This window comes from Meriones unguiculatus, chromosome 3 (assembly GCF_030254825.1).
Source record: "Meriones unguiculatus strain TT.TT164.6M chromosome 3, Bangor_MerUng_6.1, whole genome shotgun sequence".
NCBI lineage: Eukaryota > Metazoa > Chordata > Mammalia > Rodentia > Muridae > Meriones > Meriones unguiculatus.
Window position 1 is genome coordinate 185,215,447 of NC_083351.1, and position 22,797 is coordinate 185,238,243.

Below are 22,797 nucleotides of genomic sequence, written 5' to 3' on the forward strand. Positions count from 1 at the left end.
TAGGATTTCCAAAATCATTGAGTTGTCCAGACTGGGACTAATTAAGAGAATATAGAAGTAGGAGATCACGCGCCTGGGGATAGGGCTGGGAGATTCTGGGATACTGAGGGAGTGTGGAAGTTAGGTGGACAGAGATCTCCCCGCTCTCCCAGAGACCAAGCAGCCTCAGAGAAGTCCACGTGGGCTGCCAGCATGCCAGATGTTTGACACTCTCGATCTCTGCTCACCATATACACAGTGTCTGATCCTCCTAGTCCTGTACCCCAGACTCCGCCTGGGGAAAAGATGAACTTAAAAAAAAGAGAAAATAGGAAAGAAATAAAAAAGGAGAGACTATGCAAGTATTTCCAGAGTCTGTATTGTGGCCAAGAGGATGCTTTGGACAAGAGGCTGGAAACGTTAAAGCAGGAGAGCTATCTGAACAAGGAGGGGTCTCTTGCGTTCTTGGGGGTTCTGGAAGCGATATTCCTCTGAGTACAATCCGGTTTGAGATGAAACAGAGGAAGTGGTGGTGAGAGAATAGATCTCTGGTAAGATCTATGTGCATGTGTGTGTGATATTATACATGGATATTTTTACTCATTTTCTATCTTATTTTGTGCTTAGAATGAGACAGTTTATTAGTTAACAACTACAGACAACAGACATTGGGTCTAAGGTGTGTGTGCGTGTGTGTATGTGTGTGTATAGGTCCATATACATATGTGCATGCTTGAATGTGTGTTTGTGTGGGTGTGTATAGGAGCTTAATCAAGCTCCGCATTCTCTGTGTTTACGAGATTTGTTTGAAGAATCTTTGGGGTTTTGAGGAAGTGTGCTAGTGTATATGTTTTCTCCTTTTCCCGAGTTTGTGGTATATGTATGTGTCGTACATGAACTGAGTGTGGAGGTGTGCATGTGTGTCAGTGCACATGCATCTGGAAGCCAGACAAGGATGTTTCTTTATCAGTCCTCCTTCTCACCTTTATTGCTTTGAGATAGGGAAATTAACTGAATGAGTACCTTGCTTCTTAGAGTAATGGGCAGAGAAGCAAGTTCTCCAAAACTGCTTGTTACAAGCATACACAGCTCTTCCCAGATATACATGGGTGCTGAGAATTTGAACTCAGGTCCTCTTGCTTGCAGAGAAAATGCTCTTCCACACTGAGCAATTGTCCAGCACCTCCTTTTTCATTTGTGAGTAACTTTTTGATATTTTTATTTTGCATTTTGGCAGTCTGAAAGTATATTTATGTGAATGGATTTGTGTTGTCAGTCTGGCATTGATGATTTAAGCAAGTATTAGAAAATAAGCATTTCAAGCATAAACTAAGGCAATCTTTTCTTCTGGGAAGTGTTTTCTTTTGCAAAGAATTATTGAATAAGTTTACTACATTTCTAAGGAGGAAGAATTCTGTGTATATGTTTATCTACATGCCAATGGATGGTATTAGTTATAGAGTTTATGTTCCGAAGGGCAAACAGGGGTAGACATTGGAAGTAGAAGAAGAAAGGGAACAGGACAGGAGTCTTCCACAGAGGGCCTCTGAAAGACTCTGCCCAGCAGATTAGTGAAGCAGATGCTGAGAACCATAACCAAACTTTGGGCAGAGTACAGAGAATCTTAAGGAGGAAGTAGAAAGATAGAAATATCTGGAGTGCACAAGAGCTCCATTAGGAGACCCAACAGAGCCAACAAATCTGGGCCCAGGGAGGCCTGCAGAAATTGATGAATCAACCAAGTACTATGCACGGAGAGGACTTAGACACCCTGTTCAAACGTAGGCCATGGACAGCTCAGTTTCCATATGGGCACCCTAGTAAGGGGAACAGAGGCAGTGACTAGCATGAGTTCTGTTGCCTGCTCTTTGATCACCTCTCTTAGGCAAGGTAGCCCTACTAACTAGGTCACAGAGATAGAGAATCCAGAGAGTCCTGATGAGACCTGATAGGCTAGGGTCAGATAATAGGAGAGGAGGACCTCCCATATCAGTGGACTAGGGGAGGGACATAGGGGAAGAGGGAAGGAGGGTGATATAGGAGGAGATGAGGGAGGAGGTTATAGCCAGGATACAAAGTTTATAAATTGTAATTAATAATAATAATAATAATAATAATAATAATAGTGAAAAAATGAAAGAATTAAAGGGAGTGTGTAGTACATTTGCAAAATGAAACATAATAGGGAGGTGTTTAAGGGTGTCAGTGAAAGTGTATATAAATTTATCTTTTATTTGCCAGATGTAATTTTCCTCTTCTAGGCCTTCTGCCTCTGCCTGTAAACTTAGGCCCAGTCCTAGAAGCTTCTAGCCTCTATGTAGTCTAATGTAGGCCTATAATATTTTCAATCTCTGATGTCTACTGCTGAATAAGCTCTCTCTGTTTTTCCTGAACTTTGGCTGGCTGGTTAAAATCAGTTGTTTTGGCCCAAAAGCCTCTTCAAGCTGAGTGATTCAAACTGGCCTCTCTCAGCTTCTAACTGAACTGCTCTCTTAGCCTCAAACCAACTCTAGCAATCTATTCTTATCTTCTGGCTCCTTCTCATTCTTTGTTTCATCTGTTTTCACCTTTGTCTAACTTACTGTCTCTTCAACCTGTCTCTCTTAAACTGTGCCTATAAAACTGACTCCTCTCTCTCTCACTCTGTTGTGCTACTCTCTCAAGTTTGTCTTTCATCTCTCTTCTGAGAGTTGGCAAATCATATTTTGTCAAATCTCTCTCCTATTTGTCACTTTTTCTGCCTCTCAATCAGATGCCATTTTCAAATACCAATGCTTCCTTCTACCAACTAACTTTACCTTCATTATTTGGGACCAAAGGTATATACTAACGGCATGTCTGTATGCCAGCAAGATCACACAGACCTAGAAAGTCTTTGGATGTGATCACAGCAGCCATATTGATGGATTAAAATTCTTCTACAAGTGTTTCTATGAAAGAGATTTAGTGTATATTTAATTTTGTGTAATGTTAATGGTATCAGGAATTCACATGAAATAATGAAGGACAAAAAGAGACAATATTTAGCCCTTTCTTAGTTTGTAGGATCATAAAACATACTTAAGAGAATTAAGAAGTGAAAATAGGTTAACTGCAAAGCACTGTAATTTTTTTTTCTTTAACTGGATCACTGAACAGAGAAAGAAAAAAAAGTTACACATATCTTGTTGTGACAAAAATACCCACATAAGTGAAAAAAAAATGAATGAAAATGAGAAGTAGTAAGGACAGCAATGTGAACTGTATTCTGTTAGAAATTCCTTTTCATGTACAGCACCTGCTTTACTGTAGTATTGTCTTTAGTATTTCACTCCATGTCCCTGTGCCCCATGAATAACTATGAATTATCATGGTCAAAGCAGCAAAGAGCTTTCATCCTCTGCCCTCCCCAGTTTAGAAAAAAAATAATTTAGTGTGACTTCCCTCTTGTAAGTTACAAAAAAAAATGACAGGAGGAAGTCAGAGCCATATTTCAGGTGAGTCAGAAAAGAAGTCCTAGGGTGCTCTTAGCTTTCTCATCACCTTTTTAAAATGTAGCCCCTGATACCCTGATTTATACATGTGCCGCCCAGGGTACGAAGCACGCTTGCTTGGTTCTCTGTGGCTTTGCAGAGTACAGTGGAAAGTTGAGAATACGGGCGTTCCTGCTTGTCAACTCCAGTGAAAGTTTCTCAGTAGATTACCCTGTCACCCTTTCCTGCATTATTTCCAGGACTATTGCAGTGAAGTGTACTTAGAACCTACTGTCACTTCTAAGTGCCATGGTGGCACTAGCAGAACCACTAGTAATATTTTATAAAGATAGATTCAAAAATTTGGAACCTTGCTATTGAAAAGCTGGGTCTAACCACCTCCTTCTGAATCTGCACTGAACATTGTGACTTATTTGACCAAAAGACTTTGTCAGAAGTTACTGTCTGCAAAGCACTATCTCAAAGGAAGCCTGTGCTTTCCATACAGGGCTCTTTGTCCTCTGGAAAACAAGTGTCCACACCAAAAGGGAAGGTTGCACTAGTTGATGAGGAAAGCACTCTGTTCAGTTGCTGGACCTTGGGCATCTGACTGACAGAGAGCATCATTTCCTAATAGTAGTGATATCTGAGTTTGTGTAAGAGGTGAGAGAAGAAGTCATCTTGGAATTGAATGCTTGAGTTAATACTTCACAGGTCAGAACACCCCACCATCTCTTTTTGTATCTGAAATACAGTACTTGCTAGTTGTTCTATTCCTGTAGCCGTTTACTTCATGTCAACAGCCAATGAAATAGTAAGAAATACCTACTAAATACTGAGCCATAATTACTACTCAGAGTGGGGCCATTTACTTGCATATTTACTTACTGATCTATATTTATGTATTTGTCTCTCTGTAAGTTTCAGTAACCTGAGAGACATTGGCTTTTATTGATTCCATTGCAAACGTGAAGAAACTAAGTTAGACAATGGAGATCACATGGCTGAGATCACAGTTACTGGTAGAGATTTCTGAAGATTATGACTGTTTCTTACCTCTCCCCCTTCTGCAAAGCCCTGTGCTTATCGATGATTAGGCACAGGCCCCTTCCCATGCACCTCGGTTTTATTTCGTATCTTTAATGGAATATGTCTACATCTGTAACCATTTCATATTGAATCAATGTAGAAATCAGCCAGAAAGTACCATTGTGCCTATTTTGGTAACTATTTTGAAGTTATTAGAAATAGCTACCAAAAAAAAGCAAATGTTCTGCCTCTCTGAAACTCAGTTTTTTTCCTTCATAGAATTAGTTTAAAGGATTTCCTAAGTGATGTGGTGTAAAAATGCCCTGGGGTGACAAAGCTGAAATGCATATTGTGACAAAAGGTCCAGAGACACAGCTCACAGTAGCCAATATCACAGCTGTTGTGCAGGACTGAAAAATGGCTTCCATTGTTTATCATCTTGTGCTGTCAACGTCTCTGGTTATTCAGTCACCTAAGACTTCAGTTCAAACCTCCATAGGACAGAAGACAAGGAGCCATAACGTTAATGAGGTTCTGGTCAAGTAGAAGGGAGCATAAAATCTATGAGCCTCACAATGACCACTTAATCCTTTTGCGAATGGCATGCCAATGAGATTTTCATGGCTATGAGGTGAGCCTAAAGAATAAGGAAATATTATTGAACAAAGAAAAACTACATATTTTATGCAAGAATGGACAAAGAGGAATAGTGGTTTGAGAGCAGAATGCTCCAAGTACACCAAGAAGGTGGGCCAGAGTCAAAAAACGAGCATTTTGATAGAATTTTGAACTTAAGTTTGAGATGGTATCCCAAGGTCAGTAGGTTGATTTGAAAGGGTTCTTGCAAATGATCCATATTTTAGAGTATTAGGAAATATGAAGATTGGAGGTAGAGAGAGAGAATAATTTTCACTATTCTAGAATAAAGCTATGATGGTATGATGCAAAGGCATTGCCTTGAGCACTAAAGTAGTGTCAAAGAGTTAGGAGGAAGCAAACCTAGTGACAGACTGGCTGAGATAAGTACAAGTTGGGGAAGTAGGAATTTGTATCCTTGCTGACTTCAGCGACAGGTCATAATGGTAATTTGCATTAAGAAGCAGGAGAAGGCAGAGGAAGATTTTTTTTTCCTGCCTTGGGAAGAAAGACAACTGAGTCTCACAGGAAGGACAGTGGACATCCTTGGAGAGGATAATGGGTCTGATCAAAGTGCAGAGACAACAGGATTTGTGACAGTAGGTATCAGCTGTATATCCACATGAGCATTGAGCCACGCAGGCCATTGCAGGCACATCACAGTCTGTGACTGAGACTGAACTCTAATGGCAGTGAACCCTATCCAGCATAATTAGGCTGGTTTTTAACATAAAGCACTGCCAGAGTGAAGCTGTCAGAAGAGCAGGGGCGGGGGAGGTACTCTGTAAGACTCCGAAAAGCGAACATTGAAACTTTTTTTTTTTTTTTTTTTTTTTTGGTGGCTTGAAATGAGTCATTTGTCAGCAATGCCAAGGTGCTGTCAACTCCTCAAGAGAGATGATGGGACACCCTGGGAGGAGGGTTGGTGAAGGTGTCAACTTCCAGTCACCAGGGGCCATGTGTGGGGTAAAAAGTGTCAGTCACATCACATGCCTGTCCTGACCTGGGTTAGAGGGAAACCAGGGTCAAAGCACTGTGTTAGTTTAGCCTTGTAACTAAGGAACCCTGTTACCTGCTTCTGTCAGGAGAGAACTGACAAGCTCAACATTCTCACAAAGAGTTCAGCGCTTTAATTTCTCAAGGGATTCTCAGTTTTAAAGAGCAGTAGGAGGGCAGTGCTGAGGGAAAAGCAACGCAGAGGTAAGAGTGGCTTGGTGATGTAGGAAGAGGTGTTTCTGAGCAGACATCCCTAAGGTCACCGAGAAAGACCACGGCGGTCAGTATCTCTTCAGTACCCACTGGGTAAGTCTAGCAGCTGTCTTTGAGTCCAGAGAGCTTGGAAGTAATTCCAGAAAATGTTGAGCTGCCACAGACAGGAGGCCTCTGCTATTTGAGCCACTGTTTTACCTTCTGTTGGAATATTTTGAATGCTTGCCTGGGCCCTGGCAGTGGACTCCTCTTTGGGCTCTTTCTGTTTCCATTGCCTCTCCTACAGTGCTCAAGGTACCCACTGGTACCATTTTTAAGTGAAACTTCCCTGTTCATCATAATTTCTCAGGCTGCATTTGGTTTCTATCAAGAGAGTCAGTCACAAGCCACCAACAGAACAGCCATGCAACTATTGTACCAGAGGACATATTTTGCTGAGTGGATCATTATTGTACTTAGGATTCCGACCTGGGTAAGTGTAGATGAGTTTCCACCCACAGCATCTTGCATAGCACCTCCTGACACTATGAAGGCTAGCCAGTCGGTAGAAGTCCCACTCAGCGCTACCTTCATCTCCCTGCAGCCAGAGTGTTTGGTGTCTTCATCAAGAGTCACATCAAGTGGAAGAGTGTTCCTGTGCCCTCTGCTCTGTTGGCACACTTGTTCCTCTTAGTGTCTCTAACGCAGTGAGATTGGTCGGTGTCATTCTTTTCAACCAATGCCTGTTCATTCATCCTTTAGCCCAGGAAAATGGCGCTTCTTTAGAGAGGTGATCCCTGACCCTTACTTAACTGAAACCCCTGACATAGACATTTTGTTTATGTACTACAACATTGTGTGTTTTGTAATTCTTTCAGAAAATTTTTGTTACATTGTAGAGATTACCAACTCTATTGTTTTTAACCACATTCAGCCAAAACTCATATCTTTGGTTCATTCAAACCGTTGTATTTGCAGTCTCCAAAGAATGCCTAATATACATAGTACACAAATATTTGTTGAGTGAATAAGTATATGCTCATATGAATCAGCAAATCAATGCTAATAATTTCCTCAGCTACTTTGGAAATCAGAAAAGGCTGAGACTTCATGCACCAACTGACAGGTGTAAAGGAAAACCAAGTACAGCCACCAAGAACAATCCACAGGTCTTTAACACTGCCTCTCTGTCATGTGTGCCTCAGGTAGCTCTGAGAGGTGGAAGTTACAGAATACCCTGCGTTAGACCACAGGTTCTCAACATCTCCAAAATAGCTGGCTGAAATACAGAGCAGCAAAGCCCCCAGCTCCAGTGCCTCTAATTTAGAAGGTTCACAGTGGGTTTTGAGAATTTACGTATCTTGGAGGATGGCTAGATGGCCCAGCAGGTAAAGTGCTTGGACTTTGGGTCTCGAACAGCCACAGAAACTTGTGGACTTCTGTCATGCCTTCTCTGCAGCACTGGAGTGGAAGAGGGGGTAGCCCCAAGGAATGTGCTGGTGAGCCAGTCTAGCCAAATGGCGAGTTCCCTGTTTACTTAGAGATCCTTTCTCAAAAAGTAAGATGTGTGACATAATATTTAAACTAGATAACTTTTATATGCTACCCATTGTCCCAAAGGAGCATTACCTTTATTTATTCCTTTGGTTTTTTTGTCTTAACTCCGAGAATACTTGACGAGGTCCGTCATATTAGAGCAATAATGACTAATATATCATACAAAAATTTTTGTTGTATTAATAACATCGCATTCAAACTTGATGTTCAGAGAACAATGATAAGTAATAGTGATCAGTCTTTATAGCCTATCTTCTGATTGTAATATGCCTTCACACATTTCTTCTATTTATTATTATTATTTACAGTTTATTAATTTTGCATCCCAGTTGTAACACCCTCCTTCATCTCCTCCTGGTCTCACCCTCCTTCCCACTTTCTCCCCTATCATTCTTCCCTAGTCCACTGATAGGGGAAGCCCACCTCCCATACTGTCTGACCCTAGCCTATCAGGTTCTATCAGGACTGCCTGGATCCTCTTCTTCTGTGAGCTGGCTAGGTCACCTCACCAGGGAGAAGTGATCAAGGAGTAGGCAACAAAGTTCATGTCAGAGACTGTCTCTTCTCTTACTAGGGAACCCACATTGAGATTGAGCAGTCTATGGTCTACATCTGAGCAGGGCGTCTAAGTCCTCTCTCTGTATGGTCTTTGGTTGATGCATCAGTCTCTGCAGTCCCCCCTGCGCCCTGCTGTTTTTGGCTTTGTTGGTCTCCATATGTGGCCCCTGTGCCCTCCGGGTCCTTTTATAACTCCCCTTCTTCCTGTGCTCTGTCCAAAGCTTGGCTGTGAGTCTCTGCATCTGCTTTGAGCCCCTGCTGGTTGGAGTCTTTCAGGGAACATTTGTTGTAGGCTTCAGTTCTGTTCCCTCTCTTCTACCACTTCTGGTGTCTATTCTGTTTTCCCTTCTGAATGAGAATTAAGCATCTTCTCTAGGATCCTCCTTATCATTTAGCTTCTTTAGGTCTGTAGATTTTAGAATGTTTATCCTATATAATATTGGTTAATATCCACTTATAAATGAGTATATACTATGCATGTCTCTCTGCTTCTGGGATACCTCACTCAGGTTGATCTTTTCTAGTTCCACCCATTTGCCTGCAAATTTCATTATTTCTTTCCTTGTTTTTAATAGCTAACTAGTATTTCATTGTGGAAATGTACCACAGACTGTTAATATGTGTCATTTGACAAGTCTCTGGGATATTCTGTGACATGATAGCCTAAAAGAAATTATTTTTTCATACTTGAGAAATAACCACATGCATGCGATTACAGAGTGTGCTGATTTTAATTATTTCTTATCTATTGTAGTGGTTGTTTTAATTTTAACTTAGTATTTGTGTGTGTGTGAATGTGTGTATACACCACATGTGTGCTTGGTGCCTGTGGAGGTCAGAAGAAGGTGTCAGATCGCCTAAGGCTTCCGTTACAGATAATGATAAGCCACCGTGTGGGTGATGGAAATGTAGCAGGGTCCCCTGCAAGAGCTACATGTAATCATGACTCCTGAATCAACTCTCCAGCCCCTATAACGGTTAGTGTAGATTGTCAATTTGATTGGATCTTGAATTAACCAAAAGGCATGCATCTGGGTGGGTTGGTAAAGTATGTCTAGGAAGCATTACCTGAGGAATGGAGGTCTTCCTTTAGAGAGAGTGGGTCCACTCATGAGGAGCCGCTCATACGTGAAGAGGTCATAGAAGAAGAATCAGTGTTGCTTGCGTGTCTGCCTCCCTGTGTTACTGCTGCCGCCCTCTTTCCCTGTCACCAGAGCTCAGCTGCTGCAACATTTGCCTATGTGGACTTTGCACAAGCACCTCTCAAGGACTCCTCACAAAATTTAATGCCATATTGACACGTCAGAGGCATCCAGCCTTGTAGACTGAGAAATTACTGGGTTTGCAGCCTCTCCATAATTTTTCATATATTGTCATTCTATCAGTTCTGTTCCTCTTAGGTCCCACAATTATTGTCACATATAGTCTACAAAGATCTCTTTGTTAAAAAGAGATTTTGAGACAATGAATAGACTAGCTACTGATATGTGTAAAAATCAATGCATTTGTATACATACTTTATATATATATATATATAATGTATGTATATATACAAACCTAGGTATAGATTTGGAAAAGATGTGTGTATTATGTGTAGTTACATATGTATATATACAAACAGAGGTCTACATATTGCAAAGATATATGTGTGAATATATGATATATATATTTATATATGGAGGCATAGGTGAAGATGTAGTAAAATGTGTGTGTATATGTATGTATTTTCATACATATACACATATATATTCCAAGTTTTCATACTGCTTTGTGTCTATGTGAATTAAATTATGTTCTCTTCTATAAAGTAGAATATATTACAAAAACCATATCTTCATACATATATTAAAAATATATGTTATATATATATAATTAGATGTTGGCATATGTCTCCTCATTAAGTAATCTTTTAGTAAAATTTCAAAGGAATGACTGATAAAAAATTGAACTGAAAACTACTGGGAACTTGAGTGATTTTTTTTTTTCTTTCATGGTGAAGACATCCCAAGCCCTGAGCAATTTGCTAGGTTGATTTAATTTGGAGTCACTCCCATACTTTCCTCAATATCTACCTAAATCTCTAGGTGAGCCCTGTTAGAAATTGATGATGTGTTCTACCCACTGTCACATATACACAGAGTTTAATTTCACTGTGAAGCTCTCATTGATAGCCTGCATTGTACTTTAGGAACATCCAATGTATTCTTTTCTCTTGATCTGTACAATTGCTTCTGCCAGACAGAAGTGAGGAGGACTAATGCTCAGAGCACATGCCATGCCAGACATCCAACCCTAGGCTACAGACATCATTATTATTTGGAGGAAGATTAAGCAAAAGACAGAAAAATAGGAGAAAGAAAATATGTGGAAGCAGTCATATGCTGAAGTTATTATCTTGGAAATGGCAGAGAATGGATTATAGTCTGAGCCTGTCACTTGCAACCATAAGGTTTGTTTGAGTGAGGTCAGCACCCAGTGTTGAGGCCCTTGCAGTGATTGAATATCTGCATGAAAATTACACAGCTCTGAAACACAAGGAATCAGAAATAGTTTTTGGATTATGTGTATTTGCCTAACTCCAGGGAACTGTCTCTTTCTCTAATACATTTCAGAATAAGAAGTGTATACTTTCATAACACTGCTTTGAGAGACCTTTCACCATATCCTATCTCCTCCATGTGTCTGCTCTGATTTTACTCCTGAATATAACTTCCTTAGTTTGGTTACCTCAGAATCTGGTGTTATTTGTCTAGAGTTTAACCATCTGAAGCTTCAGTTACAACTGTTTTTTTGTCCAGGCATGTCCGGCTTGACAGAATTAGCGGAGAAGATGTGAGACGCTGGAGTTTTAGATAAATCAATGACATTAGATTGCTAAATCTGGAATTTGCTTCTCAAGAAAAAAGAGGGAAGAAAGAAGGAAGCAAAAAAGGAGAGAGAAGAAAAGGAGAGAAAATAAGCTTAATTTTTGTTATTCAATTCTTTACTTTGTACTTTCTCACTGTCAATAATATAATCGTAAAAATAACAAATAGTATAATTAATGTAATATTATATATACTTATAGTATATGGTGTTATATAACAAAACAAAGCAATAAAGAAGTATATTTGAAAAATCTAAATCTTTGAAACTTATATAAGTCAGTATCTTTAGTATTAATGTTAAGACAACAACAAAAACAGTAGCTAAAATGCATGAACTTTGAAACCAACCAACCAAACAAAAACTGCCTTTGAAACTGCTTTTAGAAAGCTGGTTACCCTGATCACACACAGCTTTCTGTTTTGTTTATTTCTGAATTCTTAGTAAATTCTAATATAGTTGTACAGTTTATTGTGTTAGAATCAGTGTATCTTTTTAATAACCGTCAGCTATTTTTAATAGGTTTTTCTAGGCAGCAAAGATTAAAAGCAAAGTTACCAGTGGGAATAGTGAAAAGCCAGTTTAAAACTATTCAAAAAAGTGACATTATTCAAGAGTTCATAAAAGCTACTTAGCTATATCCAATAGCTTGCCAAGAATACATAAATCATTCTTATTTATATTCAGATCTTCATATCTCTATAAATGTGCATGGACTAAGATGAAATTTATAAATGAACATAGCATAAATAACAATGTATGGGATTTAAAAAATGTTTATAACATTAGAAAATTGGACTAGATAATAAAAAGAACGAATATGACAAGTTGGACCAGTATTACCTAAGTTCTTGTCCATTGCAGACATTACTAGTGGATTTCAGCCTTTTTTTTTTTTTTTTTTTTTTTTACTAAGATAGTAAGTAGGCTCAAGATTTTTCTCTTTGTTCTTAGCAACTGAATCTGTCAGTCTGAGCTTTGGCACTGCAGGCTCTCCTAAATGTAAGTATTTAAATTTTAATATTCTTAAGTATATAAATAAAATGAACTTTTCTAAAGCTCATTAAAAAAAAAGAGAAAAAGAAGAAAATGAAAGAAAAAAGGAAAAAGAAAGAAAGAAAAAAAAACCTCCCATACAATAGTTTTCTATTCTTTGGAAGACACTTAAAATTTCACATGTAGGTTGGTATTTTTTTCAATCAGCTGTCTGTCTTCTTAACTCCCCATTCTGGGAATGGAACCGGCGCCTCTCTGTAGGAGATGCCAAGTAAATGAAGCCTGCCCAGCAGGAAGCTCTGTTTGGCAATTCTAACAAGGCTTGAAGAATTGGTTTTCTCATTAAAAACAAAGGAAGCTGCCTATCTGGTGCATTTACAATTTCTGGGTGCCAATTTGATGGGCTGTTCTACTTGAACAAAATATTGAAGCATAAGGAATACAAATGAAAATCAAATACTTGGTAATGATGGCTTTAAACATTCACCTTGACTACAGGAGATAAAAATTCCATTTCCTTGAAATTCACTGCCTGGGTTGGTAGGCTTTATTTGCAGAGGTCCTAAGGCTTTGTTTCCTAGATGGACTTAGCACTCACAGCTCCTACCAGGTGTTCTCGTCCTTCATGTCTCATTTCTCTTCAATCATGCTAATAACAAACTTCTGCATGTGTCAGTGCCTTCCTCGAATTAACTCAGTTAAGCTCCACCAACTACCTAGAGAAGGTAGCACTGATAATAAATAACTTTGAACAAATACAGAACCTGAGACAAAGAGAGGTTAGGTTGTCTACTCAAACCCACCCTGTAGCTAAGTGGCTCAGTGTGCACTTTAATACTTCTTTCCAGGATCCAAGCTTGTAGCCAGTGCATTCTCTCTCCTACTCTGTGGCCCGCTTCTCTTTCTGGTTCGTCCTTCTCTCCCACTTCGCCTCATCCACCTTTCTCTCTCTAGCCCCATCTCTGTGACTTTTGCCTCTCTGCTTTGCTGTACCACCTCACGGTATTCTTAGGATTGCCTTTCAGTTCTAAATAGAACTCTGCTCCTTGAGTAGAGGGTCTTTTTTTGTTTTGTTTTTTGTTTTGGCTTTTTTTGAAATTGTTTATTTATTTATTTTTGTGCAAGGTAACTCATAATTTATTTTACTCTGTTCTAGTATTTAACATTTTGGCAATAAATTATTCTTATGTTCATGTCTGCCACACAAACCCCAGACCCCTCTGCTGAAATTAAGTTCACACCTTTACTTTACTGTTTCGGCTTACCTCTCTGTGTATGTGTATTTATGTGCTTGTGTATGTTACACACAGATAACACATACACATACATTGGCCATGTACATGTCCACTACTAGCTCACAGTTTGGGGGTTTGAGGGTTGTCGAATTTTGTTTCTCAATTATAAACAATGTTTCCAATTCTACCATCATCCCCTAGAGAGGACCAATAAAATCTGACTCATGAAGAGAGAGAAGGGAAAAAAATCCAGGAGGCAAAAGTAATATGGGGAGAAAATGAAAGAGATTTAGTGCAGCTATCAGCAGACCGTTGTGCTGTCTTTAAGAGTCTGTTGAAACAACATAATAAAAGGTAATAAAGATTGGATTTATAGCGTACCTGGTGGAAATGGCTTCCTGTTTGTATCCTGCCCATTTGCAGCCTATCGCTGTCTTGGGACTGGGGTCTTTTCTTTCAGAGTCCCACTGCCCCATGCCCCTTCCTTGGACTTAGAAGACATCAGTGGATATCCAGATAAGATTGGCAGGTCATCATCTTTGGCTCCTTCTCTTTCCTTCTTTGTTCTGTGATTTAATGACCCAGTGTTTCTTTGAGGAGTTACAATTGGAACAGAGAGCCCACACTCCCTACGAGAAGAAAGGGCAGAAACTGAATCCTGAACATAGTCATGCCAGCTCTGAGAGGGCTTGGTGTTTCACCTTTATGTTCAAATAAATCTCTGTAACATTTCTTAATCAGTACCCATTAAGCTTTTAAGATACAGATGGCAACCGTGTCCCAGGAGAGAGGCTAAGTCAAGTATCAGGAAGACAAAGGGACAATGTTTTTTCACAGAAGTTCTGACCACACTTTTAAAGGAGGCTACGACAGAATTCAGTCTCCTGAATGTATAGGGCCAGCCCTCAGTCTAGTGTAGCTATTTTCCTGAATAAAACAACAAATTAATACACTAGAGGATAAAAAAGAAAGAGAAAATTGAAAGTCTAAGTTCATGATCTAATTACCATCAGTGAGAGACATGTAACCTTTTAGTCTCTTTGGACTTCAGTTTCCAGTTGTAGAAGAGGGGACAAAATAAAGAAACCACTTACAAGACCAATTCAGTACTAGATGGAAGGTTGGTTTTTGTGGGTGAATAAGAAAGAAGAAAATATCCGCAGCCATCTGAAAAAGTCCAGAGCTGAGAGAAAGAGAAACAGACAGGACTTGTGCAGGTCTAGCTGCAAGAGAGGTAGGAGAGCACAAGAAGGTATGAGGCGGGCATAACAGGGGAGAGCAGTGGAGACAGTAAGGCAGCAAGAGATAGATAATACGGTATACCAAGTGTAGGAAGATAAGAAGAGAGCTAGAGAAAGAAGAGTAAGATTTATAAGAAGTTTATGAGAAGAATGAGAAGTCGTGGGAATAGAAGCCTATGAGGGGGGAGGGGCTTTAGAGTACAGGAAGAGGAGAGAAGGACTACAGTAGTAGCATGAACTTTGAAGTGTATAACAAGTACTTGTGAGTAGGGACTGAGGGGGCCTGGAGGACAGCACGGACTTTGATACGCTGGTAGATGCCACAAGTATACGACAATTAGAAAGAAATAAAACCTTCTGCCAGCGGTAAGGCCTCTTCCCTTGGGAAACTCATTTCATAAGTTCATCCTCAGATCATTTGAATACATGGACTACCTCTGAGGCCTAACATTCCAGTCTTCATTTATGGTAAAGGCAATGTAATCTCTGACTACTGTATAGATAAAATTGCTGGGTCCAGAAAGGCTGGAAGGCTAAGGAGGCTAGCATGACAGGGAGGGGTAAGGAAATAAAAAAATGGCAGAGGTTGGAGCAATTTTATCAGGAGCATCTGGTTTGCTGACAGCCTGAAGAGGGAAGAAACAGTAACATTATTGTAAGAAGGACAGAGAGCAGTGGACTGAGGAGACAGAGAAGCTAAGGGTTCAAGGGAGACCAGAGATAGCTTTGCTGTTGGTTCTTGGAGGCTACAGTTTGTAAGCCAGTTCTTTCTCAGTTGGCTGCACAAATTTGGACCTGATGTATGCAAAGGGGCACAGTAAAGAAACTGCCAGCATGACCGCTATGGTTAGCAGGAAGGTTTTTCTTGTAAATAGGGATAGAAAATACTCAGGGTTATCTGGAAGAGTCCAGAACAGGGACCAAGAGAAGCAGACTGGTCATGGCCGAGACTCTCAGTGACAGGAGAGGGAGAGCATGAGAGAACATGGCAAGGGAAAAGAGTGGAGCTACAGAGATAGCAAGTGATAGAGAATAGAGCACAATGAGAGTATGCAAGAAGGGCAAGTCATGTGGATTATAAGGAGGATAAGTCGCTGGGGAGAGAGCAGGGTTAAGAGTCTAGTGTGGACTTTGAAATGTAAAACATGTGTTGAGGGATCCTGAAGGCCAACATGGGCTTTGATATGCTGATAACTGCCATAGGTATATTTCAATTGAGAGCCTTATGTTCTTTTTTCTTTCTTTCTTTTCTTTTTTCTTTTTTTGCTAGAGGAAAGGGAAATGACTCTTCCTGGGGGGATAGAAACACCCATTTAAGAAGTTCCTGAGAAATGGAAATGCTAGCTTTTATTGAACTGACAGAAATTTTTCTATAATCCCACTTAAGCTTGTTAGACCTTACACCTCTACACACTGACACTTTACCTATCGGTTCTTTTCTGTCTCTGCTATTCTATACCTTGTTAAGAAAGATGGCAGGGTACCAGTATGCTTTCTGGATCTAGGTTTTTGGATAGTAGGTCCATGACTTTGCATCTTTCTCTTAGAAAATACCTCTCATATCCATTTTACTATATATATTTTCTTACAACTTATTTCTAGACTTGATCTAGCCAATTAGCTCTAGAGCAGTTATAGCAAGGCTCAAAAGTTTTGTTAGCAAAAATTTATAGTGATCACTCACTTCTTCTTTTGCCTCTGCAGAATGGTTGAAGCCAAAAAGGAAATTAGGATTTGCGGATGGGAAAGTAGAATTGTGGTCACAGGGATTTAAAAGTGAAGAGAGATATCAGTCTCTGCCGGTCCCCCAGAGCTCAGGGTTTTTATTTGTTTGTTTTTGTTTTTGTTTCTTGGTTTTTTTTTTTTTTTTTTTTTTTGGCTTTGTTGGCTTCCTTTTAGAGCTCCTGTTCCCTCTTTCTTTTTCTTTCTTTCTTTCTTTCTTTCTTTCTTTCTTTCTTTCTTTCTTTCTTTCTTTCTCTTTCTTCTTAAACTTGTTTATTAATGTAAATATGAGACTGACACCCCAGCCAAGGAAATGCATGGAGAGGACCTAAAAACCGGCTCACTTATAGCCCATAGACTCAGTCTTCATGTGGGTTCCCTAACAAAGGGAGCAGGGGCTTTCTCTGGCATGAACTCAGTGACAGGGTTTCTGGGGGGGGGGACCCTTGCCAGTCCTGATGAGACCGATAGGCTGGGGTCAAGTGGAAGGGGAGGAGGTAGTGGACTAGGGGAGAGACATAGAGGTAGAAGAAGGAGGCAGGGTGGGATTGAGAGGATGGGAGTGGGACACCGCCTGGACACAAACTGAATAAATTGCAATAAATAATAATAATAATAATAATAATAATAATAATAAACTTTAAAAAGACTTGAAAAAAAGAGTGAAGAGAGAGCATGCCAGGAGCAAATAGATGAGGTATTGACGAGAGACTCCATTATCAGAATATGAACCATGACAGTAGACTGACTTAAAGCCTGAGGTCAAGATAGCGGTCTCCGTAGAACCCTACTAATGTCATCAGCATGGAGGAACATCCCAACTAAGGATCTGAAAACTGTTAGAACAAATCAGTCTGAAGAGCTTGAAATAAGGGCTTGGATCTCAGGAGTGGTAAATATCAAGCCTTTCTAAGGACATGGAACCTTTTTCTCTACTGGCTAGAAATCCTTACATGGGAAGTCAGGGCAATGCAAGAATGGAGGGATTTCTGGGCATGAAGTTACTGTGGGGTTTTGAGATGTTTGTTGTAGGGATCATTTCCTTTCCTCTTTTATTTTCCAGCTTCTCCATTTTCAACATCCTTTTTCTCCCCTCCTGTTTCTTTTTTTAATGAAATTTTTACTTTTTATATTAACTACATTTTTTTTTTTACTTTGTATCCCAGCTGTAGCCCCCTCCCTCATTCCCTCCCAGTCCCACACTCCCTCTCTCATCTCCTCCCTCTCCCTCTTTAAGTCCACTGATGGAGATGTCCTCCTCCCCTTCCATCTGACCCTAGCTTATCAGGTCTCATCAGGACTGGCTGTAATGTCCTTCTCTGTGGCCTGGTAAAGCTGCTCCTCCCTTGGGGGGTGGGGAGGAGGTCAAAGAGTCAGCCACTGAATTCATGTCAGAGACAGTCCCTGTTCCACTTACTAGGGTATCCACTTGGATAGTGAGCTGCCGTGGGCTTCATCTGAGAAGGCATTTTAGGTTATATCCATACATGGTCCTTGGTTCGAGAAACAGTCTCGTAGAGGGCCCCTGTGCCCAGATATATTTGGTCCTTGTGGAGATCCTGTCCGCTCCAGGTCATACTAACTCCACCTTCTTTCATAAGATTCCCTGCACTCTGCCCAAAGTTTGTTTATGAGTCTCAGCATCTGCTTTGATACACTGCTAGATAGAGTCTTTCAGAGGCCCTCTGTGGTAGGCTCCTGTCCTGTTACTTGTTTTCCCCTACTTCCCATGTCCATCCTATTTGTATTTCTAAGTGTCCCCTCCTGTTTCTTTTTCTTACCTTTTTCTCTTACCTTTATCTCCAGGCCTCCTTTGATTTTCTCTTCCTTCCTTACTCTTATGTTTTTCTTCTCTGTTACACGCTCTCCCTCAACTTTCCTCTGCCTTCTTCCCCTTTTCATTTTTCTTATGGACATTTTCCATACCCCCTTTTCCTGTCTTTCTTTTTTTTCTCCGTTTTGATTCATTTTAAAATGTGTCTTTTGCTCTCTCTCTCTTTGCTACTTTTTCACCTTCCTATTTGTATTCTCTTTCTTTTTTGTTATATACACAGACATGCAGACACATATTCAGACTCAAAAAAAGACACACCTACTGGCATACACAGACAAACACAAAGACATGTATAAACACACACACGCATGCACACACATCTTTTTCCCCTTCTAATAGTGCTTAACAGCAACCTCAGGCTTCCTGGAGAGATGACTGAAAATTATGAAATAACATGGGATTTCGTTATCTAAGTACCATCTTGATGAATCTCTATGTTCCCACCTAAGCTAAAATTTAGAAAGCTAAACATTAGTTCAAGGTTAGAGGATGTTTAGTTAGGTTTCTATTGCTGTGATAAAATACCATGATGAAAACCAACTTGTGAAGGAAAGGGCTATGTGTTCCTTCCATACATCAGGCTTACCTTTAGAGGGATGGCATTAACCGTCATGGGCTGGGGCCTCTCACGGTAATCATCAGCCAAGAAAATGCTCTACAGCCATGCCTCCAGGTAATCTGGTAGAGGTATGTTCTTAATTATCTTTGTCTTTCCAGATAGTTCTAACTTTGTCAAGTTGACACAAAACCAACTACGACAAAGGATCCTTGGGTAAAAGATGAGATTAATTCTCAAATTTGTCTGAAATGCAAATAGAATGTGAAATCCTCTATGAGTGGCCAGAAAGCCGGCTATCTTGGTGGCCTAAACTATACGGGCAGGTCTGCACTTATGATCTCTATAAGGAGCAGTTTATAGAGATCAGCCTGGCAGTTTCCCTTGACTGCCACCAGGGGCTTGCTTATCTGTTTGCTTTTGAAACTTTTTATTGTTAAATTATTGTCAGAATGAGAAATGTTAGGTAGACTTCTGTGAAAGGACATTGAAAATTGCTAGAACTTCAGTCTCAGAAAATATGCCCTTTTCATTACTACTTTCTTCCCCATTCATAAAATACATACGAAGAAATTGCAGCATTCCTAAGGCACATTAACCACAAGGTCCAAATATTCAATAAACTATTTTATCTTAAATAATATTACATTGGGTGATAATTCCTTGGTTTCACTGCCTATGCATATAATTTTCATGGTGTTCTCTAGTACTATAATTTAAGATAGAAATTATTATTTTTATTCTAATTCCCTTTATATTGTATATACCAGAGGCCAGTAAAGTCTCCAAAAATTCACACTGCAGATACTGTCTAAGCTACTTGTGTTTATCAAACCATAGAGAAGCTCTCATGCTTCCTGGATATCTTCTTAGTTTTTTCTTCATGGAGGATTTTAGTCATCCTTGGGCCCCCTAAGTTGACAATATGTCTAATTTCTTCTGGGCATGGCTGATACATTATTGGCTGAGCTATGTCTCAGTCAAAGTTTCATGTGACCTGGGTGATAATCATCTAAGCCTTACTTCTAGATAAGAAGATCTGGTTGTCAGAACTGCACATGCTTCTAATACTTTGTATGACCTGGGGAGATTTCAATCATCCATATCTCTTTGTTTGTAAAAGAAAAGAAAAACAACAACAAAACAAAATGAAATGAAGTAAAACAAATCAACAAGCACAAATACAAGAGAGAAAGAAATGTGTATGTCTGTCTCAGTGATTTAATCAACCTTTATGTGAAATGTAGAATGTCCTTTGCATACATAGCAAATATCTCCATACTAAAACCCATTCCAAATAGTATCTCCTTTTTGACGTTTCTCTGATAGCACAATTATATTCAAAAGAAAATCTACTGGAGCCCAAGTGTCCTGAAGTCATGATATTTTCCCAGTATGTATAAGCATAAAACTGAAACCTGTGCTCCCATGGCACAATTTACTTTTCTACACTGTGACCTTTCACTGTCTCATTATGAAGTATTATCTACTATCTACGTTAACCTATGCTTATTTCATAGAGGCTTCAGCCAACACTAAATACAGTGAGAGTGAGATTGCCTGACTGCTGCTGTTATGTACCAGAAGAATCCCACTGACACCCGAAGCCCAAACCTCATGGGGAAGATAAGCAGAGGAACCTTTGATGGACATTATGAGCTAAGCCCAGCCTTCAGTTCACCAGCTGGGTTCCTGAAAATCTTATGCAACAGTAGACTGAATAAACTGAAGTGGTGTTTTGGTGTTTAAATTAAAGATAAATAAATAAAGAAGAATGATACTGACAGTCTTTGGGTATAGCTATAAACTTAAATAACATAAAAAGTACCTGGCAGTGCCTGACATTTAGAAAGCATTTAATGACTATGACTCCTTCCTCTTCTTCTAACTCTAGTAGCTTTAATGATCCATGTGTCCTGTATTTTACTAGAATTACTGCTTTCTCATTGCAGGAGTTGAATCGTATTCAAATTATATTGGATGGTACACACACACACACACACACACACACTCCTATTTAATACTTTTAAAATAAGCAGGGAAATGAAAGGAACGCCAAACTGACAGTTAGTAGGCCTATTTATTGCCCATTTGATTGTAATCATTGTTTTGTCTCTTGAAGAATCATTTGCTTTGTTATAAAATAGGAAAGACGTACAATGAAAATGATAGTGGCCAGCTGGGGAAGAGCTGGCAATTATTTCCAATTTCCTAAAGCACCTTATAGAATAGAAAAGCAGATTACCTATCTCTCATGTCCACAGCCTATACAGTCAGGGCCCTCAATACAATAGGTCACTTCAAGGCAATGAAGACATAGCCAGAGTCAGATTGTTCAAAAATGAGAGGAATGTCCTGTAAGCTAGTGACAGCCCTGAAGGTAGTGAGGGAAACTTAATGTCATTTTGCATCTGTGCTATAGAGGCAAAGTGATACTAAATAGGCATTATTTTTAGTCTTTGTATATTTTAAGATTTGTTTGATTTTATGCTTATGAAAAATTTGCCTACCTGTACAAATATATATCACTTGCATCCCTAGTAAAGAGGTCAAATGTGTTAGAGGATATTTTTGTACACTGTGTATTCAAATGCTGATTTCTGTACCCAAAGTTCTGGTTATAGTCAGGACTTTGGCATTGTAATTGTGAACCGTCTTCTGTCTTGGTATGTGGTAAACATTGTTCTTCATCACCTTCTGATTGGTTAAAGAGCTGAACAGCCAATAACTGGGCAGAAGAGGTAAAGGTTAGACTTCCAGGACCAGAGAGAAAGAGGGGAAAGACACACACACAGAAAGAGAGAGACAGAGACAGAGAGACAGAGAGAGACTGAGACAGCTACAGAGACAGGGAGAGACAGAGAGATATGATCTCATGTGTGACCTGGGAGGGTCACCATTCAGACACAGATGGAAAAGAAGCAGCCAGCCTGAGACAGAGATGGCAGGCAAAGGGCCCTGTGTCTGAGAAGTAGCCAGGCCAACACTGTCAGATTAGAACAGCTGGGTATCTGCCCAGGTATAGGGCCTGAAGCCCTTAATGTAATTAATAGGTCTCTGTGTCATTAGAGCTAAAGCTCTCTTAGCACAGGTAAACCATGAGTTTTACACAAAAGAGCACACTGAGTGTCCTGGTATCATAGCTGTAAATAGTTGTAAGCCTGTATTTGGGTGATGGAATCTGAACATGAGTCTCCTGACAGAGCAGAATGTACTTTGAACTTCTGAGTCCTTTCCCCGGGCCCACGGAGACCACATTCTCAACTCTATCACTAGATAGATTTCTTCAAGTTCTGTCTTTCTTCATATCTGTAATGGATCACAGGGATTCAGGATTCTTTTCTGTAATCAGTTTGTAAATAGCTTTGAGGTATCCAGATGGAAAACTCACAGGACCCGTACCCTGGTGTGTGGGCCACCTGTGAGTAGCCTACCTTGTTTACTTCAGTGGTGCAGAGAAAACAAATAGGTCTGAGTCAATGTGGAAAGAGTATTGACCAAGGGCTGAATTTTAAGTGCACTTTTAGAGAGGATTCCTGGCTCATAACTAATGGTCTGAAGGAGCTTACAAGAGAACACAGAATATAGAAAATGCGAAGAGCTTCTGGAAACTATATTCACATAAAAGGGAAGGCTATAAGAGCCAAAATGAAGGGTTATAATTCTTCTGTAAGAGCATTCACATTTAGCAGGTGAGAATGGGTTATGGGGTATTAACAAACACTTCTGATAAAACTTAGAATTAATACCTCAGGAGATTGTTATGTGTAGAATGGAGTCCTCTTTTCAATGCAGTGAATCAGCTATTTAGTAGCAATACCTTATGAAGCTTCAACAACGGATGCAAGAAACACGTGACCTTGGGAGGGTTAAGGGGTCACCCTAAAAACCTTTCATTTTCTGAATCTTTATGTCCACATATCTTCTCCTATCGGTAATTGACCAGAAT

General features: G+C 39.8%; 1 long non-coding RNA gene across 1 annotated transcript; it reads left to right on the forward strand.

Moving 5' to 3' along the window:
- Positions 1–18,856: 18,856 nt before the first annotated feature.
- LOC132653230 (uncharacterized) lies at positions 18,857–20,628 on the forward strand. The gene is made up of 2 exons (XR_009591020.1): positions 18,857–18,979; positions 20,369–20,628. It is a non-coding gene; the product is annotated as an uncharacterized LOC132653230 (long non-coding RNA).
- The last annotated feature ends 2,169 nt before the right edge of the window (positions 20,629–22,797 follow it).